The following is a 21973-nucleotide window of genomic DNA, read 5'->3' as shown; positions in this document are numbered from 1 at the left end:
TTTCCTCTACGGAGAGCGACTTCTTTAACCTGAGCGGGGACAGGTCTAATCTCCTCGCCTGCGATTGAAGTGGTTGCCCCTATCGGCAACCCATACTTGTGAGTATAAACAATTTTTCTTACAATTGTGCCAACCCAAAAAAACGATAATACACTATTGGGGGCTCTCGATCTCCCTTTTTCTTCTTTTTCTTGTTACAGGTTTAGGAATATGCGCGCGCACTGAGAGGCAGAACTTTTATGACGGCCAAGAGGGGACCAGCTGACCAGGCTGTGTCAGCTGATGCCAGAGCAAGTTTCTATTGGTCCATCACTTAGAGGTGGGGCCAGAGAGCGCTACACTATATATAGTTGCTGCTGGCCAGTCACAAGTTGTCTGCCGTTGCGAACACTACGTGGAAGCACTCAGACCTTAGTCAGAACCTGCAGTGTGTTTGAACCAGGTGGACCTGGGAATTCACACTGAGCCAGATTACTTGTATTGTATACTATTTATGCTTAGACCAGTTCCAGAGTGTAGAGACCACGGACCTCACACCCAGACTAGGGAACCTGTGTTATCAATCTGTTTATGCTTAGACCAGTTCCAGGGTGTAGAGACCACGGACCTCACACCCAGACTAGGGAACTTGTGTTATCAATCTGTTATACATCAGACTAGTTCCAGGGTGTAGAGACCACAGACCTCACACCCAGACTAGGGAACTTGTGTTACCATTCTGTTATACATCAGACTAGTTCCAGGGTGTAGAGACCAAGGACCTCACACCCAGACTAGGCATTGTTTGATATCTGTTATGACTTATTGCTTTCCTGACTACTTCTCTGATCTCCGATTCGGTACCTCGCATATCTGATACTTTGTTGCCAAACCCTGCTAGCCTTGGATACCGAATCAGCCTGCTGTCTATGTACCTTATCTGACCGTGTGTTGCCGACCTGGCTTGCCCGACCTCGAGAGCTATCTCTACTATTAAGAGATAGTCTCCAGATAACTCAGTGACATTTATCTTGATTGTCACTCACTCTCTGGACCTTCCTTCTTCCAGCCTGACTCCGCCCCTTGGGGAGTCTCAGGCTACTGGAAGGTTTCCTTTTCTCTAGAGCAGTATTGCCCATACTGTCTCTAATTTCCTGTGCTATACTCAAAGTACTACCGTTGCACCAAACACTCACATTATCCAGGTGTCCAGAGGTTAGCAATATATCTGTATTATCGGTGATTCTGCAGATCATCAATAATCAGGTATATATCTGTATTCTTGGTGATACTGCAGATCACCAATAATCAGATTCTCTCTGCGTGCTGACACCGATCGTTACAGTAACTAATAGTTTGGCGAGACCTCACCAGAGGGGCTGGTGAGGTCCTATCAGTACGTACAAGAGCACAAACCCCAGCAAGCTGGAGATACTGATACTGAAGAGATAGAATCTCCCGAGGAGTGGGTGATTCAGACTGTACTGCAGCTTAGTGATCACCTGAGAAACAGGTGATTAAGACTGTACTGCAGCCTAGTGGACACCTGAGGAGCAGGTGATACAAACAATACTGCAACTAATGATCACCTGAGGAGCAGGTGATTAAGACTGTACTGCAGCCTAGAGGACACCTGAGGAGCAGGTGTTACAAACAACACTGCAACTAATGATCACCTGAGGAGCAGGTGATTAAGACTGTACTGCAGCCTAGAGGACACCTGAGGAGCAGGTGTTACTATACTAAGAATCCCTCACCAGAGGCTAGGCCCACTGGTGAGGACAGAGTGGTCAGACAGGCAAGGTTCAGCAACAGAGAGGACAGTATCAGTACAGAATCGTGAGGCAGGAGGATAACGGGCAATCAGGCAGAGGTTCAGCAACTAGTCAGATAGGCAGAAGTACAGAATTAGTGAGCCAATGCAAAGTCAGAGTATAGCCAGTATCATACACAGATTATCAATAACAATATAACAGATTCCTAGTCTAGGTGTGAAGTCCTTGGTTTCAACACCTGGGATCTAGTCTAAGGTCTGAGCGCTAACACGGAATGTATTCACGACAGCAGACAGCGCCAGACTGAAGCCCGGAGGCTTAAGAAGCAGAGGAGACCTCACTGGCACGCCCCCTGCTCACAGCCAATCCGGGGCGCCATGAGTCTCCTCTGAGGTCAGCTGACCAGCCGGTCAGCTGATGAGCCTCCTCCTAGCATAAAGGTCCTGTCTGTGCGCGCGCCCACGCGAGACAGCGACCTTATGGGTAAATAACAGCCCCGTCCTCGGCGTCCTAGACGCCGGCGGGACGGGCAGGGGAACAGAGGCAGCTGCGGCGGCGATGCCGTTCGCCGCAGCTGCACTCGTTACAATATACAGTGCATGTACCTACGTGTGTGTATACAATGAGGTGCATAAATTTGGGCACTGTTGTCATTTTATTGCTTCCAAAACCTTTAGAACTAATTATTTGAACTCAAATTGGCTTGGTAAGCTCAGTGACCCCTGACTTACATACACAGGTGAATCCAATTATGAGAAAGACTATTTAAGGGGGTCCATTTTAAGTTTCCCTCCTCTTTAAATGTTCTCTGAAGAGCATGGGGGGTCTCAAAACAACTCTCAAATGACCTGAAGACAAAGATTGTTCACCATCATGGTTTAGGGGAAGCATACAGAAAGCTGTCTCAGAGATTTCAGCTGTTTGTTTCCACAGTTAGGAACATATTGAGGAAATGGAGGATCACAGGCTCAGTTCAAGTTAAGGCTCGAAGTGGCAGACCAAGAAAAATCTCGGATAAACAGAATCAACGAATGGTGAGAACAGTCAGAGTCAACCCACAGACCAGAACCATAGGCCTACAACATCATCTTGCTGCAGATGGAGTCACTGTGCATCGTTCATCCATTGGTGCACTTTACACAAGGAGATGCTGTATGTGAGAGTGATGCAGAGGAAGCCTTTTCTCCACCCACAGCACAAACAGAGCCGCTTGAGGTATGCTAAGGCACATTTGGACAAGCCAGCTTCATTTTGGAATAAGGTGCTGTGGACTGATGAACCTAAAATTGAGTTATTGGGGCGTTATGCATGGAGGAAAAAGAACACAGCATTCTAAGAAAAACACCTGCTACCTACAGTAAAATATGGTGGTGGTTCCATCATGCTGTGGGGCTGTGTGGCCAGTGTAGGGACTGGGAATCTTGTCAAAGTTGAGGGATGCATGGATTTCACTCAGTTTCAGCAGATTCTGGAGACCAATGTCCAGGAATCAATGGCAAAGCTGAAGCTGCGCCGGGGCTAGATCTTTCAACAAGACAACGACTCTAAACACTGCTCAAAATCCACAAAGGCATTCATGCAGAGGAACAAGTACAATGTTCTGGAATGGCCATCTTAGTCCCCAGACCTGAATATAATTGAAAATCTGTGGTGTGAGTTAAAGAGAGCTGTCCATACTCAGAAGCCATCAAACCTGAATGAACTAGTGATGTTTTGTAAACAGGAATGGTCCAAAATACTTTCAACCAGAATCCAGACTCTTATTGGAACCTACAGGAAGCGTTTAGAGGCTGTAATTTCTGCAAAAGGAGGATCTACTAAATATTGATTTCATTTCTTGTGGCGACCAAATTTATGCACCTGCCTAGTTTTGTTTAAACAATTATTGCACACTTTCTGTAAATACAATAAACTTCATCATTTCACTTCTCAAATATCACTGTATGTGTCTCCTATATGATACATTTAACTGACATTTTTTATTGAAACAACCAACGAGTTATACAGGAAAATCATGATGATTAACAAGGTTGCCCAAACTTTTGCACCCCACTGTGTGTGTGTATATATATATATATATATATATATATATATATATATATGCACACACACACACATGTAGGAACATGTATGTATATACATGCATGTATTTGCATGTACTGTATATACGTGCATGTACATGTATATATATTCAGATACACAGGGCATTTTCACTCTTTTCTTTTACATTACTTTTGGACCTGAACATCTTTAGGTCCACTTTAAAAATTAGCCCCACCCCCACCATGTGACGTCACGACGCCCCCGCCGCTGCCACGCACCGATTGGCTGCCGGGTCCCCGGAAGAATAGAGGGGACGCACGCGGGACCCAGTGCTACAGGGCAGGAGGCAGATTTGTGACAGCCTGACCTGAGCACGGGCTTACCGCTGCACACATAGAAATCACAACCCGTGCTCAGGTCGGGCTTACCGCCACGGAGGCTACAGTCAATGGGAATCGATATACAAAAAAAATCAGCCAGAAACTTACCTAAGGAGAGGGAAACCTCTGGGCCCTATAGAGCCTTCCTGCTCCTCTCTCGGTCCCCGTCCCAGCGCTGGCTCCCCGGTAGCAGTATTCAACCAATTTGGTTAAATACTGCTCTCTCTGCCGCTGAAGGAGGCTTCTGAAGTCTTTGGGAGCCTGCGCATGTGTAGTATGGAACTGCCTGTCTTCAGAAGGACCCGGCTACCAAAGACTTCCGAAGTCCTCTGCGGTGGGGATTGAAACGGGGGAGCCAGTGCTTGACGGAGGGGACTAGGAGAGGAGCGGTAAGGCTCTCTAGGACCCAGAGCCTTCCCTCTCCTTAGGTAAGTTTCTGGATTATTTTTTTAATGGATTCCCATTGACTTTAAATAGTATCCTCTAGTCCAGTGGTCCTCAAAACTAAGGCCCGCGGGCCGAATGCGGCCCCCAAGGCTTTTTTACTGGCCCCCCAAACCAAAATGTATAACTTATAGATGTGGCCCACTGCACCCCTCAATATCAGCGGTCAGCATATGGAATAGAAGTTCTGGCACCACCCATCTACATACTATAGAAGCCAGTGAGCAGTCATTCGCTGGCTTCCAAAGCAATTCTGCACCAGGTGATACTGCTGTCCAACTGGACGGCAGGTTGTCACCTGGGTATGCTTCACTGGTGCACAAAGACATTCTTTGTTTGGGACGCCTCATGACTGAATGGCTGCTGCTGGGAGCTCTCCCCTGGGCAAGATTGGGGGGAATCAATACCTAGATCCAATGCAATGTTTTTAAACATCATTTTATGTATGTTCCGGCCCCCCGGCTGTCTGAAGTATTTTGATCCGGCCCTTGACCAAAAAAGTTTGGGGACCTCTGCTCTAGTCCATCTCCAAGACTGATATTCCCAATTGTATGCCATTTATTTTATATGGTGCTCTGCCCTTGGCAAGTCCAAGCTGCATGACCTTATATTTATTAATATTATAACCATAATGTCAAGAACTTGTTGTAGGATGTCACTAGTGTTCATAAATATGCATCATTTTCTATCATCTGCAAAGAAGGCAATATTATTATCTGTATTCCATTTATTAGATCATAAAAATGTAAATTGAAAATTAGTGCACATTCTACTGTCTCCTGTGGGACTCCACTGCTGACAGTTTTCCAATTTAAGTACCACCTCATGCTACCTGAAGCCAACCCCCGGCCCACCTTTCCTGGTCCTAGGCAGAAATTAATCAAGTCAACTTCTTGGAGTTTATTTTTGCTCCATATTAAGTGGTATTGTAGTTTGAACTGGAACTTTGAACAGGGATAAACAAATTTATAAGGCTAAGTACACAGTAGGGAATTGTGGTGCGATGTAACAGAAACATTTAACACAGAAAACTGCACTGCAATAGTAAGTCAATGCAGCATTCACAGGGCTTCATGTGTGACGTGATGCAACAGGCTACAGTATTCTAACACAGTGCATTATTGCTTAACGTGAATAAACACATTCAGTGAAACATACTTTTCATTGACTGTATGCTTCACTGTATGTGACGCAGCAGTTGCATAACTAGTGATGTGACTTTTTCCCTCAGTTGTGTTCCTGTTTTCACAGAAAATTCAACACAGCTCCCACTATGAACTTAGCCTAAGGCTAGTGACTGATGGTTTGATTAGATGGCAGGTGATCATTAGCCATCCAAATCTGATAAGCCCAGTGCAAAGTTCTGGTTCAGCTGTGAATTCTGATTTCTTTTGAGCAAAAAATGTTGTTACGAAGTTGCATTCCAGCAAGTGGTGCTAGGAGAGTTACGTCAATGAACTGAGTTGTGGAGAGTGCAGTGTCTCGCGCATGATGGCGTCTACATTGGAGGTACTGCGGTTTCAGTGGCATTGCATATACATGGCGGACAGGTGAAAGCACGATACAGGTGACTATGTGGATTGCCTGATGGGGTGGAGCCATGAGTGAGGTGTGGCTACTTGTGTATAAATGACAGCAGGTTAGCAGTGGGGTTCACAAGGTGTTATGAAAGCCCAGATGCCCCCCATTAAAAAAAAGCGCCAGGCTAGCGACACACAGATTGTCGCTTACCTGCTATTTACCTCTGTCTGTCATTCACTGCCGCTAACCGCCTCCTGTACAGCGCGGCTCCCCGCCTGTGTCCCTTCCCTCCCCGCCTCTGTAAGTTTCCTCCAATCGGCTTACGATGGCGGGGAGGGAAGGGATAGCAGGCTAGCGACAATCTGTGTCGCTAGCCTGGCACTTTTTTAAATCTGGGGACAGCAGACGCGGGGGGGGGGGGGGGGGGAGGGGCTGGACGCACAATGAAAGGACACAGAAGCTGGTCATCGTATACAGAACATGCCTCTGTGACAAGCCTACCTCGGGTTCTCTTTAATATGCACATATTTGTGTATGTAATTAAAGTGCACAATCCTAACAAAAACGTCCCAGAAAATGTGTACATATATTGTCTTTGCTATAGTTTACCTTTAATAAGTGGGGTGTGATTTTGGAATTCTGTCACCCAGCTCTAGCTAGGAAGTATGGCATATCTATTGTATATCATGAATGTTAGGCACATTCCCTTTGGTTGCTGTTCTTGTACATGGACTACACAGCTGTGTTAAACTGTGGCTCTAGCACAGTGATATTTTGCTGAGTCTTCTGCATTCACATTGCTAAGTTTCAACTGTACAGTTCCTTTGCTGGTGTCTCTTGTTATTGTTATCCGTCCTTTAAATGACTCAGCATAAAATAACTGTCCATCATAGATGATACGGCCCAGCCATACCAGCCCTTTCCCATGAATCTGACGCACCCATTCCACACTATATATCTTGCTGCTATCAGTGAGAGACGCTCCTGTAACAGTGCATGCCAGCTCCAGAGTCTGTGCTGGCTTCACAGTGCCTGGTCCAGACTCTGCAAGGGAGATTTGGGAATTCACATCTGTGGGGAGCCAGAAATCAGTACATTACTAAATATACAGAAAGGGACAATAATACACTCAAGTAAATGAAACAGGTCAGACTCACAGTGTGCAGATAACACCACACAAAGAAACCCCAGGACACTCTTCATACTGATGTTCATGGTTTTACTCTGCAACTAGACTTCCTTGCTACCACTATTTCTGCAGGCTGAGAGACCTTGCTTTGCATACTGCACTTACATTTGCATATGACATAAGTGTTAAAAGCAAACCTGTACAATACTCAATGCAGACTGCAAATAAATGTGGCATTGCCTGCAGGCTGTAGTAACTGACTTGCTCATCACAGTATGTTTCTACTGTATTACGCTACTTGCACAGCAGCTGTCATACTACTGGTAATGTCAGCACCATGAACCCAACAGAAATCATTCACAGAAATTATAGCCTACTCTGCTCTCCTTTCCTATGCAGTCCCCGCAGCCTAACTTTACTGGATAATAAATACGTTTTTTTTTACAAAATGAATTTATAAATTATTTAATCAATAGTTGCCCATTGTAAAATATTAACTCACCCTGATTTGTATGTCTGTAAATGTATCAGTGAGGCTGGCATATTTACTGCTGGCAAGCTGAATAAGTGTGGAATGTTTTTGTGTTCCTCTGTGTAATGAGTAGGAACGGCAGTTGAGTAATGGGTGTATTTGGTGGATAAAATTCAATTGATGAACTCCAGGAACCAGAAAGAAAAAACCCCACCAGAAATGCTAATATGGTGTAGTATTTCAGATAATGGGGTAACACGTAAAGAAATGCTACATACAATACTGAGTTGCCTAAAGGTCACAGTAACAGGCGTGTGGAAAATTCTGTCTCCACGAGGCTATATAATATCCGCTCACACACCTTGTATGTGTCCGTTTGTGATGGGGAAGCAATAAAGTGGTGAAAACTTTGAACTTATCTGGTGCCTGGAACCTGTTCTTTTTTCTGAAATATATAATAACATTCTTCACAATATAGTAGGTTGCACTCCAAAAAAAACCCCTCTAGATCTTGTATCATAGGGGAAGTTTTTTATTCCGCCTCAGAGACCATTTTGACCAGTGGTGAATCTATACAGAGCTCTGATTTGTCTTCTTTTTTTTAACTTCCCACAGTGGAAGCCACCACACCCTCCTGGGACCTCCCATTAAGCCCCACATCCCTCTTGTTTGTACTGTACACATAAAAAACCATTCCCAATATGTCCACAAAAACCCATTGGAAGCCCAGAAAAAAAGGGGCAAAAGAGGTGATAAATGAAAAAAAAAAAATCAGTGCACCTCCCAATGACTAAAGAGGCCCCCAACACTTTTCCTACCTATATAAATAACAGTGGTGAAGATATACAATCTATTTTATTCATTTTACTCTCTCTAAGCAAACCAGCTAAGTAATTCAAACTATTTGAGGATCTAAATGATTTATATCCACACATTTTCACTTAAAACATTTTTTTTTTGGGGGGGGGGGGGATGTAAAAGTTTGGGCAACCTTGTTAATCGTCATGATTTTCCTGTATAAATCATTGGTTATTACGATAAAAAATGTCAGTTAAATATATCATATAGGAGACACGCACAGTGATATTTGAGAAGTGAAATGAAGTTTATTGGATTTACAGAAAGTGCACAATAATCGTTTAAATAAAAGTAGGCAGGTGCATAAATGTGGGCACTGTTGTCATTTTATTGATTCCAAAACCTTCAGAACTAATTATTGGAGCTCAAATTGGCTTGGTAAGCTCAGTGACCCCTGACCTACATACACAGGTGAATCCAATTATGAGAAAGAGTGTTTAAAGGGAACCAGAGAGGAGGGGTAGGGAAAAAATAGCAAATGATTTTATACATACCTGGGGCTTCCTCCAGCCCCATAAGCACGGATCGCTCCCACGCCGCAATCCTCCGCTTCCTGGATCGCCGGTACCGGGCCCCGTCACTTCCGGCGGACGCGGCCAATTCTCTGCATCACAGGGGCTCCCTCCATACCCTTACGCATGCGGCTGCGCAGTGTGCAGCCGCATGCGTAGGTATATGGAGGGAGCCCCTGTGATGCGGAGAATTGGCCGCGTCCGCTGGCCGACTGGCGGCAATAACGGGACCCGTTACCAGCGGAAACAGGCCGCAGAGGACGGCGGCGTGGGAGCGATCCAGGCTTATGGGGCTGGAGGAAGCCCCAGGTATGTATAAAACCTTTCCCCCAACGTCTCTGGTTCCCTTTAAAGGGACTCCGAGCAGTGCAGAAACTATGGAAAGATGCATATCATTTTAAAGCTCTCTTTCTCCTCTTTCCAATGATATATAAATCGCCACCCTACGCCTTTTAGTTTTCGCTATTTTCGCGATCGAAATTGCCGCTGCCACGATTTCGATCGCGAAAATAGAGAAAACTAACAGGCGTAGGGTGGCGATTTATGTGTCGTCAGAAAGAGGAGAAAGAGAGCTTTAAAATGATATCCATCTTTCCATAGTTACATTGTATTACACAGGGCGACTTTTTCCTAAAGTCAGCAGCTCCATTCTGCTGAATGGAGCTGCTGACTTTGAGAAAAAGTCGCCCTGTGTAATACAATGTAACTATGGAAAGATGGATATCATTTTAAAGCTCTCTTTCTCCTCTTTCTGAAATGATATGCATCTTTCCATAGTTTCTGCACTGCTCGGAGTCCCTTTAAGGGGGTCAATTGTAAGTTTCCCTCCTCTTTTAATTTTCTCTGAACAGTAGCAACCTGGGGGTCTCAAAACAACTCTCAAATGACCTGAAGACAAAGATTGTTCACCATCATGGTTTAGGGGAAGCATACAGAAAGCTGTCTCAGAGATTTCAGCTGTCTGTTTCCACAGTTAGGAACATATTGAGGAAATGGAAGACCACATGCTCAGTTCAAGTTAAGGCACAAAGTGGCAGCTCATGAAAAATCTCGGATAGACAGAAGCAACAAATAGTGAGAGCAGTCAGAGTCAACCCACAGACCAGCACCAAAGACCTACAACATCATCTTGCTGCAGATGGAGTCACTGTGCATCGTTCAACCATTTGGTGCACTTTACACAAGGAGATGCTGTATACAAAAAAGATGCAGAGGAAGTCTTTTCTCCCCCCACAGCACAAACAGAGCTGCTTGAGGTATGCTAAAGCACATTTGGACAAGTCAGCTTCATTTTAGAATAAGGTGCGGTGGACAGATGAAACTAAAATTGAGTTATATGGTCATAACAAGGGGCGTTATGCATGAAGGAAAAAGAACACAGCATTCCAAGAAAAACACCTGCTGCTTACAGTAAAATATGGTGGTGGTTCCATCATGCTGTGGGGCTGTGTGGCCAGTGCAGGGACTGACTGGGAATCTTGTCAAAGTTGAGGGACGCATGGATTCCACTCAGTATCAGCAGATTCTAGAGACCAATGTCCAGGAATCAGTGACAAAGCTGAAGCTGCGCCAAGGCTGGATCTTTCAACAAGACAACTACCCTAAACACTGCTCAAAATCCACTAAGGCGTTCATGCAGAGGAACAAGTACAATGTTCTGGAATGGCCATCTCAGTCCCAGAATATAATTGAAAATCTGTGGTATGAGTTAAAGAGAGCTGTCCATGTTCAGAAGCCCTCAAACCTGAATGAACTAGAGATGTTTTGTAAAGAGGAACAGTCCAAAATACCTTCAACCAGAATCCAGACTCTCATTGGAACCTACAGGAAGCGTTTAGAGGCTATAATTTCTGCAAAAGAAGGATCTACTAAATATTGATTTAATTTCTTTTTTGTGGTGCCCAAATTTAAGCACCAGCCTAATTTTGTTTAAACAATTATTGCACACTTTCTGTAAATCCAATAAACTTCATTTCACTTCTTGGATATCACTGTGTATCTCTTATATGATATACAGTATTTAACTGACATTTTTAGCGTAACAACCAATGATTTATACAGGAAAATCACAACGATTAACCTCCTTGCCGGGTATCCCGAGCTCAGCTCGGGGTAACCTGCGTAGGAGGATTTCTCAGGCCTCGCTGGGCCGATTTTCAATTTTTTTTTTCCTACACGCAGCTAGCACTTTGCTAGCTGCGTGTGGTAAGCGATCGCCGCCGCTACCCGCCGATTCGCCGCTACCCGCCGTGCTGACCCGCCCCCCCCCCAGACCCCTGCGCAGCCTGGCCAATCAGTGCCAGGCAGCGCTGAGGGATGTGACGTCATCCCGCCCCATTGCCATGGCGACTGGGGAAGCCCAGCTTACGCGATCGGAGTGGGTGGGGGGATGCCGCTGCTTAGCCCTGGGCTCGCTACATGATTTAAAAAAAAAAAAAAAAGTGCTGCACTGCCCCCTTGCCGCGGGAATTGGACCAGCAAGGGGGTTAACAAAGTTGCCCAAACTTAAGCATCCCAATATATATATATATATATATATATATATATATATATATATATATATATATATATATATATATATATATTTTTTTTTTTTTTTTTTTAATTCATTGTTGCCTGAGAACTCGAAGATAAGGGTCATCCTGTGTTGACTTTGGCCTTTCAGTTTAGCCCAGATTCACTTAATAATTTATTAATGTTTTGAAGTATTGTAAACAATAAAAACCTTCACATTGTTTTTAAAGTTACATTGAAGAGTTTTTCTTAAATTGTTGCAATATTTTTACTTCACTGAGTGGTTTTCCCTGCCACTAGGTCTTGCCAAATAACCTAAACAATCAATGGCCACCTGATTTAGTCAAAAGATAGATCCCCCTCTGATTGAAGTCTTATGAGAGAGTGATCTATCACTGCTACACTCTGCAAATAGAGTTTTAGGTCAGATTTGCAAGCACCGCATCGCACCATCGCACCGCATCGCACCACAGAAACCAGCCTTCATATGAACCCGGCGGTCATATGCAAGGCATCGCCACCTGCTCAGTGGTGTAGAGTAGACCCTGCTGCACAGGAATTACAACACTGGGATTCCTGTCAGTGCGCACCGAGATCCCATCATTTACACTTACTGCATTGACCATTGACATGCATTGCTTTATAATGCATGTGGTAGGCACAGATCATGCAGCAACGTGCTGCAGACTTTCCATTGGTAATGTGGCAGTTTGGATACTTCCGGCGCACCACGTCGCGTTGTTTTTAAGTATCCATAGAATTGCAAGGCCCTTGCGGCGGGATGTGTACTGCGGGGTGACACAGTAGGTAAGTGTAAAAGAAGCCTCAATAGATTTCAGCATGAGAGCAATATCAGCAACAGAGTGTTGCCAATAAGTGGCACTTGCGTATAGTTACTGGATGAGGGCCCATGTAAGCCCCTCAGGTCCAAGGGCCCTGGTGTGGTTGAAACCTCTGCATCCCTCTTTTGCTATGCCTCTGCCTGTGTTTGACATAATAGGAGTTACATGTGTGTTCGCACGGTAGGTTGGTGTGTGGTGTGATCTGTGAAGTTCAGGACTGGTGATGGGATCCATGCATGCACATTGAAGCATGCACTATCCATCTGCCACTTGCTAACTGCCTCATGTGACAAATGCTGACACAAAGTGCAGTTAGTTTGCCATAAATGTTGCCATTCCATATATTATACAGCAAATAAATGGTGGGAGATACCAAAAAAGATGAGGGATAAAGGAGTGGTTACTGCTTGACAACCGTGCAGTTTAGCTCAGTCAATTGTAAATGACCTCTACTGTGATTTTTACTCCTTCTGTTGCCCCCTGACAGCCAGCAGCTGCGAACAGATCGGAATCCTCATCAAGAATCAGGATTCTGCGTTACCAGAGAAGTAGTCCGTCATATGTACAGTGAGTCTGGGCAGCCGAGCCAGGGCTGGGAGGGAGAGAATGCAGCACTGAGCATCCCTCCACAGTCACAGCGCTGTTCTAGGACTTCTTCCTGCTCAAAGTAAAGAGAGGGAAGTAGAAACTTCCAAACACATGGCTTGGCATGGGGATTCATACAGATAGAGTAAAGCAATGTAGTGATCACACAAGCGGTGATACTGTATGCAAATGTTAGAATTGTTGGGAGATGTGCTGCTGCTCGGGCCCCCAAAGAGTCAGGGCATGGCATAGGAATACTTCCTGTATCCTGTGCCCCTAAATCAACGACAGAAGAGGCCCCAGTGTTTAAAGCTGTTCTGAAAACCGATTGAAACCCTTACAGATGTTTACAGGATTTGTTATTTGACCAAAATAAGGATGGTAAACTGTTGGTTACACCTCAATGTGTTACGGTACCATGAGATGTAATGTGAAGAAAGTGTTTTTGACAGATGTCTCACTTCTGCTTTACACTGTGCCATCGCATACAGTAGTACTTCCCTGAATCTATAAATTTCACATTAGTAACCTGAAGAGAAATTTCATTTTTGGAGTTATCTGTAGTAATTGTGAGACGACTTTGAAGTGACTGAGAATAAAGGATGGACCCACTAGGTTCAATAAGTGACAAATACTCCAGGCCACCATTGAGTGGTTGACGTATCCAATACCAATAATAACCAATTAGGGAACTAGAAGTTTTACAAGAAAGGTAGAGAGTTTCGGAAGGTTTGATTGATCCAGGACCTGATTCTGTAACAGTCACTTGTGACACGACACCTGGAGAAAACAAAGGATTTTATTATAGTGCAAAGTTACGATTTACAAACAGCATCAAATGAACCTAAATCAAGCATTTACTTACACTTGAAAACACAATGAAGAAGAACTACAGTTAATAATAGCTTCATATTTACTACAAATACAGATATACTGTAAAATGCTGCAATACAGTCATCTAAGTAGGCACTGGTGGCAGAGCATCAACCTATGTTTAGGAGACTTTTTTTAAGATTTGCATAGATATGCAAACAAGCTTAAAAGAATATTATTAACTGATCTGACAACAACTTTAAATTAGATAAACATATATGCTTAAATATTTTCATATACATGAGTGTGTGTAATACAGTAGTAAAGTTTCCTCTAAAATGCAATTATTTTCAAATAAATACAAGTACTGCAGAGTGCAGAGAGCATAATACCACACTGCAGCCTCTCTCACACCACAGCCTCCTGAGGAAACCCAACCCACAGAGGCATGTGGATCAGCCTCCGTGGCTTTTACCACCTCATACTACATGGCGGTGGTATAAAACAAATATACTGCCTAGCTACTCCTCTACCATTGTTTAAAATCTTAGATAAGTTGGCTGCTGCATCAAATTCAGGCTACCGCCATCTTTAAAAAAGCAAAAAGCATTAAAAATACAAATGCATGAAAACATGAACGCATTCAATTTTGTTTGCATTTGAAATCCTGGGAGCATATGTAGTAATTGTCCAAGCATGCCTCAGCAGGATGCCCAATTAAATGAATGCTTATACTAAAAATATAATAATAAACAGGATTTTGTATTAAAGCAATGTAACCAGTAATTATTCAGCAAGCATGGCAGCAGGCAATATTCAGAACCCGGGTTCTACACCTTATGGTGGCTCAGTGATTAGCACCTGAGGGGATAGTTATTATACTGGTATTATACAATGTGCTAATGGACCTGGTGCAGTGTGTGTGCATACTTGCTTGCGAATTCAAAATACTTGGTATATAGATCCCTTACTACCTGGGAAGATATGTTCTGGGGGTCTCGCATCCCCCTTGCACACCTGGGCGGAGCCATAAACAGCCAATCAGATTTCACCCATTCACATCAATGGAAAAAATGTAAAAGGCTGCCTTTCTTACAGCAATAAAGCCAGAGTCCCCAAATTTGGCACTGTTCGTCACTAGGTGACTGAGGTTAAAAATTCGGGGGAAAGTGGGCGGGTAAATGAAATAGCCAATAAAATTTGAGCAATTAATTTTCAATGGGAAAATGTAAACTGCAGTCATTCTGTTAAAGCGGACCCAAACCAAACATTTGTTTTAATTCAAAATATTTAGTTGCACCACTCTGACACATACAAATATAAATAAACACTCATTCAAGCCTAGGAGCATTTCAGTGCATGCTTTTCACCCTCCTCTTTGCATAACTAGGGTTATACAGGTGGCAGCCATTAGCAATTCCTGCATTGCTGGAAACCTTCTACTCCACCAGTTTGACGGATTTTTGGCCGGCAATATGAAAGGAAGGGAGGGGTTTCTCCAATAAATGTAAAATATTTTATATTTGTCATCATGCAGCTGAAAAAAGGCTGCTATTTATTATTATAATTTATAAAATAGATTTTATTACTGAAATCTTGTATTTTTAGTTTGGGTCCACTTTAATCACAGGTTTCTCAAACTTGGCACACTTAGTCACTGGGTGACTGGGATTAATATTCAGGAAAGTGGGTGGAGCCTACAACAGCCAATCAAAATTCTCCTATTGATTTTCAACAGGAATATTTAAATTGCTGCCACTTTTACACTGCTAATGACAGAGGACTCAAACCTGGTACAGTCGGTCATTGGGTGACTGGGGTTCAAATTCACAAACAGCCAATTTTATTTCCTTGCTGGATAAACTGCTTCCATCCACACATTTTTGATGCCAGGAACTTGAAAGCTCACAAACTTGGTCATTGAGTGACTGTGTGTCAAGGTTACAAAAAGTGGGCGTAGCCAAAATAATCACTGGGAAAATGTAAACTGCAGCCATTCTTACACTTTTAATGACAGGGTTCTTAAATTTGGCACAATTGGTCATTGGGTTACTAGAATTAATATTTAGGAAAGTGAACAACAGCCAATCAAAATTCACCTATTGATTTTCAAGGGGAATATTGTATGGCAAATTGTTAACATTCTCACACCGTAGAGGACTCAAACCTGGTACAGTCGGTCATTGGGTGATTGGGGTTCAAATTCAGAAAAAGCAGGCAGGGGGGATAGGGCACAAACAGCCAATCAAATTTGTTTCATTTGTACGGGAAAATTTAAATTATTGATGCCAAGGAACCGGAAAGCTAAGGATAAGGTCACTTATGAGCAACTTTCAAAGAGAATTAACATTACATTTTTTAACCCTTTAGCAGCCAATTTATTTAGAGGCTTGCAAGTGCTCCAGGCCAATTTATTTTAGCACATTTTTTATTTATTATTTGTTACATTTCCTTGCTACTAATTAGTACTGCTGTAAGGTGTATTTATGGCAACTTGTCACTAGGGGGCAGTGTGAGACATTAACAGAGGACTTCTGCTTTCAGTTTCTATATTTTCTGTTAGCAAAGAGACAGTAAAGAATTCCAAGAATTTACAATCTTTATATTAACTATATAATGAAAGTATGTTGATATATAGCTTTGGTTGACTTATTTGCAGCAATAGACTCTCTTATTGTATCTTAACCTATTTTAGTTCCTGGACGTAGAAACTACATCCAGGAACCATGCGCGCTCTTGCGGCCGATCGCATGTGTGCACACGCGCGCGCTCCCGGCCGCGGTTCGTTAGCCAGGCAATCAGTGAATCGGGCTATGGTGCCCGATCACTGATTCCTCTCCCCCGCTGAAAAAGCGACAGCTTCTCTCGGAAGCTTCGCTTTTTCTGGCTGTAGCGTCCCCCATGTGTCTCTCTTATGCTGGGAATACACGGTTCGTTTTTGCCTTCGTTTAAACCTTCGTTTCGATTGTGCCTTTTGTCCTTTTCGATCCCGAAATAATCAGTCATACGGTTAATATCACCACCCACGGTTTCGTTTTTTTTTCCGATTCTGATGGTTTCGTTTTTCCAATGATCGAACGCTGCAAAGAAACGAAACGAAAATCCCTTTTTACAGGGACGGACTAGCATAAACGAATATATAATCGATCTGAACAGCCATCAAGCCTACCAATGGCTCGATTAGATGGATAAAGAGAGATAATATCAAACATGTTCGATCACTAGTCGTTCGTTTTTGGGGTCTATTAATCGAAACTATAATGAGATTATGACTATTTTCACATACGTTTTCAACACTCGATTCGTTTACCGAACGAATCGAAGGTTTAAACGAAGGCAAAAACGAACCGTGTATTCCCAGCATAAGTGTATGTTACGCTTAGAGTGACGTCATGTAAACAAACTCATGGCCGCCATCTTGTGGCCAAAAAGTAAAACTACAACTAAAAGTTAAAAAAATAAAACTCAAACACACATTTACATTATAAATCTATTGTTTACATCCCACCCTCCCAAAACTACCCAAATAAAATGTTTAATATAAAAAAAAAACATTACAATAAAAAAAAAAAATTAATGTAAAGATGAAATGTTTCTATATTTTTTTTTATTTTAAACTTGTAAATAGTGATAGATGCAAAACAGAAAAAATGCACCTTTATTTCCAAATAAAATATTGTCGCCATACATTGTGATAGGGACATAATTTTAACGGTGTAATAACCGGGACATATGGGCAAATACAATACGTGAGTTTTAATTATGGAGGCATGTATTGTTTTAAAACTATAATGGCTGAAAACTGAGAAATAATGAATTTTTTTCCCGTTTTTTTTCTTATTCTTCCTGTTAAAATGCATTTATAGTAAAGTGGCTCTTAGCAAAATGTACCCCCCAAAGAATCCCTCATTGGTGGCGGAAAAAACAAGATATAGATCAGTTCATTGTGATAAGTAGTGATAAAGTTATAGGCTAATGAATGGGAGGTGAACATTGCTCAAGTGAAAACGACGGAAGGCGAATGGGTTAATAATGCTGTACATTTACTGAAAAATGTGTGTGTGGCAGTGAAGCATAATTTCTATGTACTATATGCATCATTCTATGTGTCACATTGCACTCCAAGCACACTATGTGACTTGCTGCCATAATCTATTGCATCCAGCAGTCATGAGGCGGGGTAAGGCAGGTTCCTCAGGCGGCACTGGTGGGGGGGGGGGGGGCTGGAGGGAGTAGCAGACAGGAAGGGGGGCAGCGGGCACAGCGGCAGGGAGGAGGGTCGGACCCCCCCTCCCTCACCTGGGTCCCCCGTCCACTCTCCCCCTCCAGCTAATTGTGCAGCGTGTGGTCAGGCAGCGGGCAGGGGAGCAATTGCTCACCTCTTCCTTCCGCGTTCCAGCGTACGTAACACCTCTCGTCATTTTCTGCAATGCCGCCCACTTGAGTGACATTGCAGGAAGTGAGGAGCGGTGGTATGTATGCTGAAACGTGAAAGGAGGAGGTGAGTAATTGCTCCCCCGTCCGCTGCCTGACACCGTGTGCCCGCTGCACAATTAGCTGGAGGGGAGAGCAGACGGGGGACCCAGGTGAGGGGGGGGGGTCCAACAAGTCTAGAGCCAGCCCTGCCAGCAGTGCCAAATTAAAAATTTCGGGAGCTTACAACATCTGGTGCCCTAAACTCCCACCCTCTGCCGAACTTGCAAATTCCAACGCAAATGTGGGTTCACCCACCTAACTGCACCACAAATATTCTGGCTGCCCCTGTCTTTGATTATAGGGGGAAGAGCAATCCCAAAGGGTGGTCACTAAATCCACTTGTTATGAAAAAGTTATTTTAGGCCTCGTTCACATTAGCGTTTTGTTCGCATGGCTGTTAGCGTTGGACGGTTTTTGACACTTTTTTTTTTTTTATTACCGACGCTTGGTTGGGCGATTCGTTTTTGTGCAAAGCGGTTTTCTAAGCGTCTTTCCTGAGCGATTTTGTAATTCACTACCTGACGCAAGTCAGGAAGTGAACTCTTTGACCCGGAAAAGATTAAATACAATGGGCTCGATTCACAAAGCGGTGCTAACATTTAGCATGCTTGTGAAAAGCCCTTTATCACGCCTTAAACCTCTTTGCGCGTGCTAATTAGCGTTCGTGCACAAAACGTTGCAAGCACAAAAAAAACGGCGCACCCTATGCACCTATAAGGTCGCATTGGATGTGACGTTTAGGGCGCATCCAATGATACCTTATAGGCACATAGGGTGCGCCGTTTTCGTTTTGCGCACACCAGCCTTTGTGCGCGCAAAGTTTTGCGTGTGGGACTTTGCGCGCGATCTTATTGGGCTTGGTGCGTGCTAACTACTTAGCACCCTAGTTAGCAGACCCAAAGCTTTTAGGCGTGCTAACTAGGTTAGCACCGAATAGTGAATCAAGTCCAATGTATTTATTCTTAAAAACACGAACATAATTGCTGCACAAAGTGATTTTGTGAGCATTCTGCGTTTTTCCTATACCTTCCATTGGGGTGGAATCGCCTAAAAAATGGCCCATGCCGCGCTTGTCTGAGCGGATCGGAAACAAACCGCTCAGATGTGATCTCTGTCATAGAGAATCATTGCACAAGCGTTTTTAGGGCGATTTTGAAAATCGCCCACGCTTGAAAAAAGGGTAAAAACACCTTTAGTGTGAACAAGCCCTAAGGGGGATACCCAGACAGAATGAGAAAGGAGAAAGAGCAGTTCAGTGTCTGGCCCATATGCAATTTACTGTTTCTCCTGAGTTTTCTCCAGGGAGATATTTTTAAACTTGTCAATAAAAGGCATTTTAAGCCAGCAGAAAGCAAGAAAATACTCAAAATAATTTTGATAGTACTTTTTCACCTACTTTTTGGTGCTTTTCTTTTAGTTGAAAAATGCTGAAAAGTTATTGTAAATCGAAAATGAAAAATTATCTCCTAGGAGAAAAAGTGAACTGAATATGGCCCCCAAGTTCCCATTTTCAAGGCAGCCAAATATGCCGGGTTGGTCCAATGTAGGTAAAAACTGATATACAATGGCGGCTAGTTCTTTTCGGCTATTAACACATTCTTTCTCAAGCTATAAGACATTGGCATATGGTATGCTTGCAAATGTAAATAGTACAGTGTATAAGTCTTAAAGTGCCACGGGTGTGGAAGATACCATGCCTGCAAAGGGGAGCTAGGTATGGAACTTTTTTGGTGTATGCTAATAAAGTTCACGTGTTTTGAACGGACCTTTCTCCTTTTTCGGCCCAGTGCACACCAAAACCGCTAGCAGATCCGCAATACGCTAGCGGTTTTGGGAGCTGATTTCAGAGCGATTCTAGGTATGTTTAGAGACGTTTTCTAAACATACCCAGCGGTTTTGGGTGCGTTTTTGTGTAGCAGATTACACATATTGTTACAGTAAAAGCTGTTACAGAACAGCTTCTGTAACAAAAATGCCTGGCAAACCGCTCTGAAGTAGCGTTTTTCAGAGCGGTTTGCGTTTTTCCTATACTTTACATTGAGGACGAAACGCTTCCGAAAACCGCAAACGCGCAGCAGGAGGCGCGTTTGCGGCTTGGCAAAAACCTCAAACCGCCGGTGTGCACCATCTCATTGCAATACATTAGCCAATCGTTTTTCCAGGCGGATGCGGCCGGCGGATCGCTCTAAAAACCGCTCGGTGTGCACTGGGCCTATCTTCTGTCTGGGTATCCCCCTCAAATAACTTTTTTCCCCCAGATCCCTGGCCAGCTCAGCTGTAACTTCTCCCCCATTTCCCCTGCTCAGTGTGCCTGTGCTAACCATCCTGAAAATGTGCTGATGTCACTGCTCTGAAGCATAGAGAGCTCAATGGGTGGGTTGGACGAGCAGTCCCACCATCCTGATCTATATGCTCCCTGGGCAGTGAGCAACCCGGCTCTGTGCACGTAGTATAGAAAGCTGACTGGGCAGTCCCATCCGTCAAGCTTTTGTGAACATAAAATAATTTTATTAACTCAGCATCTCTGAACCGTTCTCATGACTGTGTTGTGATCAGTAGATGCATAGACGATTTGAGTTAGATTCATAGACGATTTGAGTTGCAACGAGTTTGCATGGGCAGGTTGATTGTCGGTTGCGTGTGAGGACGCCTCATTAATAAAAAGTGTGGGCTTCTCACACAGCAAAGTGCAGTCAATACCCTAGTTAAAAGCACACAATATGCCCTGAACAACTGGCCTGCAATATAATGAGTCATTATATTGCAGGCCAGTTGTTCAGGGCATATTGTGTGCTTTTAACTGGGGTATTGACTGCACTTTGCTGTGTGAGAAGCCCACACTTTTTGCATGCCTCTTAATGCGTTATTAGTAATATAACTCATGATGAGCTGTTCATAATTTATGTTCACAATTTTTGTACTATAATGTTGAAGGCCTTGGTTCAGGAGTTATACTGTATATTTAAATGGTGCAGATTTTTCTATGTTGAATCTAGACCATACTGATATGACAGCTGGAAATTAAGCGATGCTTTATCTTGAAATGCTGAGGTTTGAACGCAGATGGTTCTATCCATACACCTACAGTAGCAGCAAGAGGTGTGATGAAAGAAATAGCGACCCATTCGTTTTTGCAACTTGTTGCACAGTGCATGCACACTGTACAGACTGTGTATAACTGCGTGTGCGCAGCTTCTCTCAGGCATGTTGTCTGTAACTATTTGCAACTGCTGGTGTTGTGCAATGAAAGAGTTATTTCTTCCCTCGGGAGGGGGTAGGGTTGTAATAGTTGCCACCACGGAGGGTGTTGGGGGGGGGGGGGTATTAGTTCCTTTTAGGGGGGTATTATTAGTTGCCAGCATGGGGAGTTATTAGTTCCCTTCAGTGGGGCTTATTAGTTGCCTCCGGGGGGGGGGGGGGTATTAGTTTCCTCCACGGTGGCTATTAGTTGCAAATAAAGGAAGGGTTATTAATTGTCCACCAAGGGGTGGTTATTAGTTCACTGGCAGAAGGGTTCTGTGTGTGAATAGGGTTAAGTTGGGTTGCATTTCCTAATAATAGCTTAAGTCAATGCATAGGTTACATACCTCCCAACTTTTTGAGATGAGAAAGAGGGACACTTAAGCCACG

General features: G+C 43.6%; 1 protein-coding gene and 1 long non-coding RNA gene across 4 annotated transcripts in view; both read right to left on the bottom strand.

The window, feature by feature from the left end:
• LOC137521936 (immunoglobulin mu heavy chain-like) overlaps window positions 1-21973 on the bottom strand; it is a 956922-nt gene that overhangs the window by 471452 nt on the left and 463497 nt on the right. The window lies entirely within an intron of this gene.
• Window positions 6730-7362, bottom strand: LOC137521960 (uncharacterized). Its single transcript, XR_011022244.1, has 2 exons — window positions 7300-7362; window positions 6730-7213 (listed from the first exon to the last, which is right to left on the bottom strand). It is a non-coding gene; the product is annotated as an uncharacterized lncRNA (long non-coding RNA).

Source organism: Hyperolius riggenbachi, chromosome 1 (genome assembly GCF_040937935.1).
Source record: "Hyperolius riggenbachi isolate aHypRig1 chromosome 1, aHypRig1.pri, whole genome shotgun sequence".
Classification (NCBI taxonomy): domain Eukaryota; kingdom Metazoa; phylum Chordata; class Amphibia; order Anura; family Hyperoliidae; genus Hyperolius; species Hyperolius riggenbachi.
Note: the sequence above shows the minus strand (reverse complement) of the source record. Positions and strands in the feature narration are given on the sequence as shown.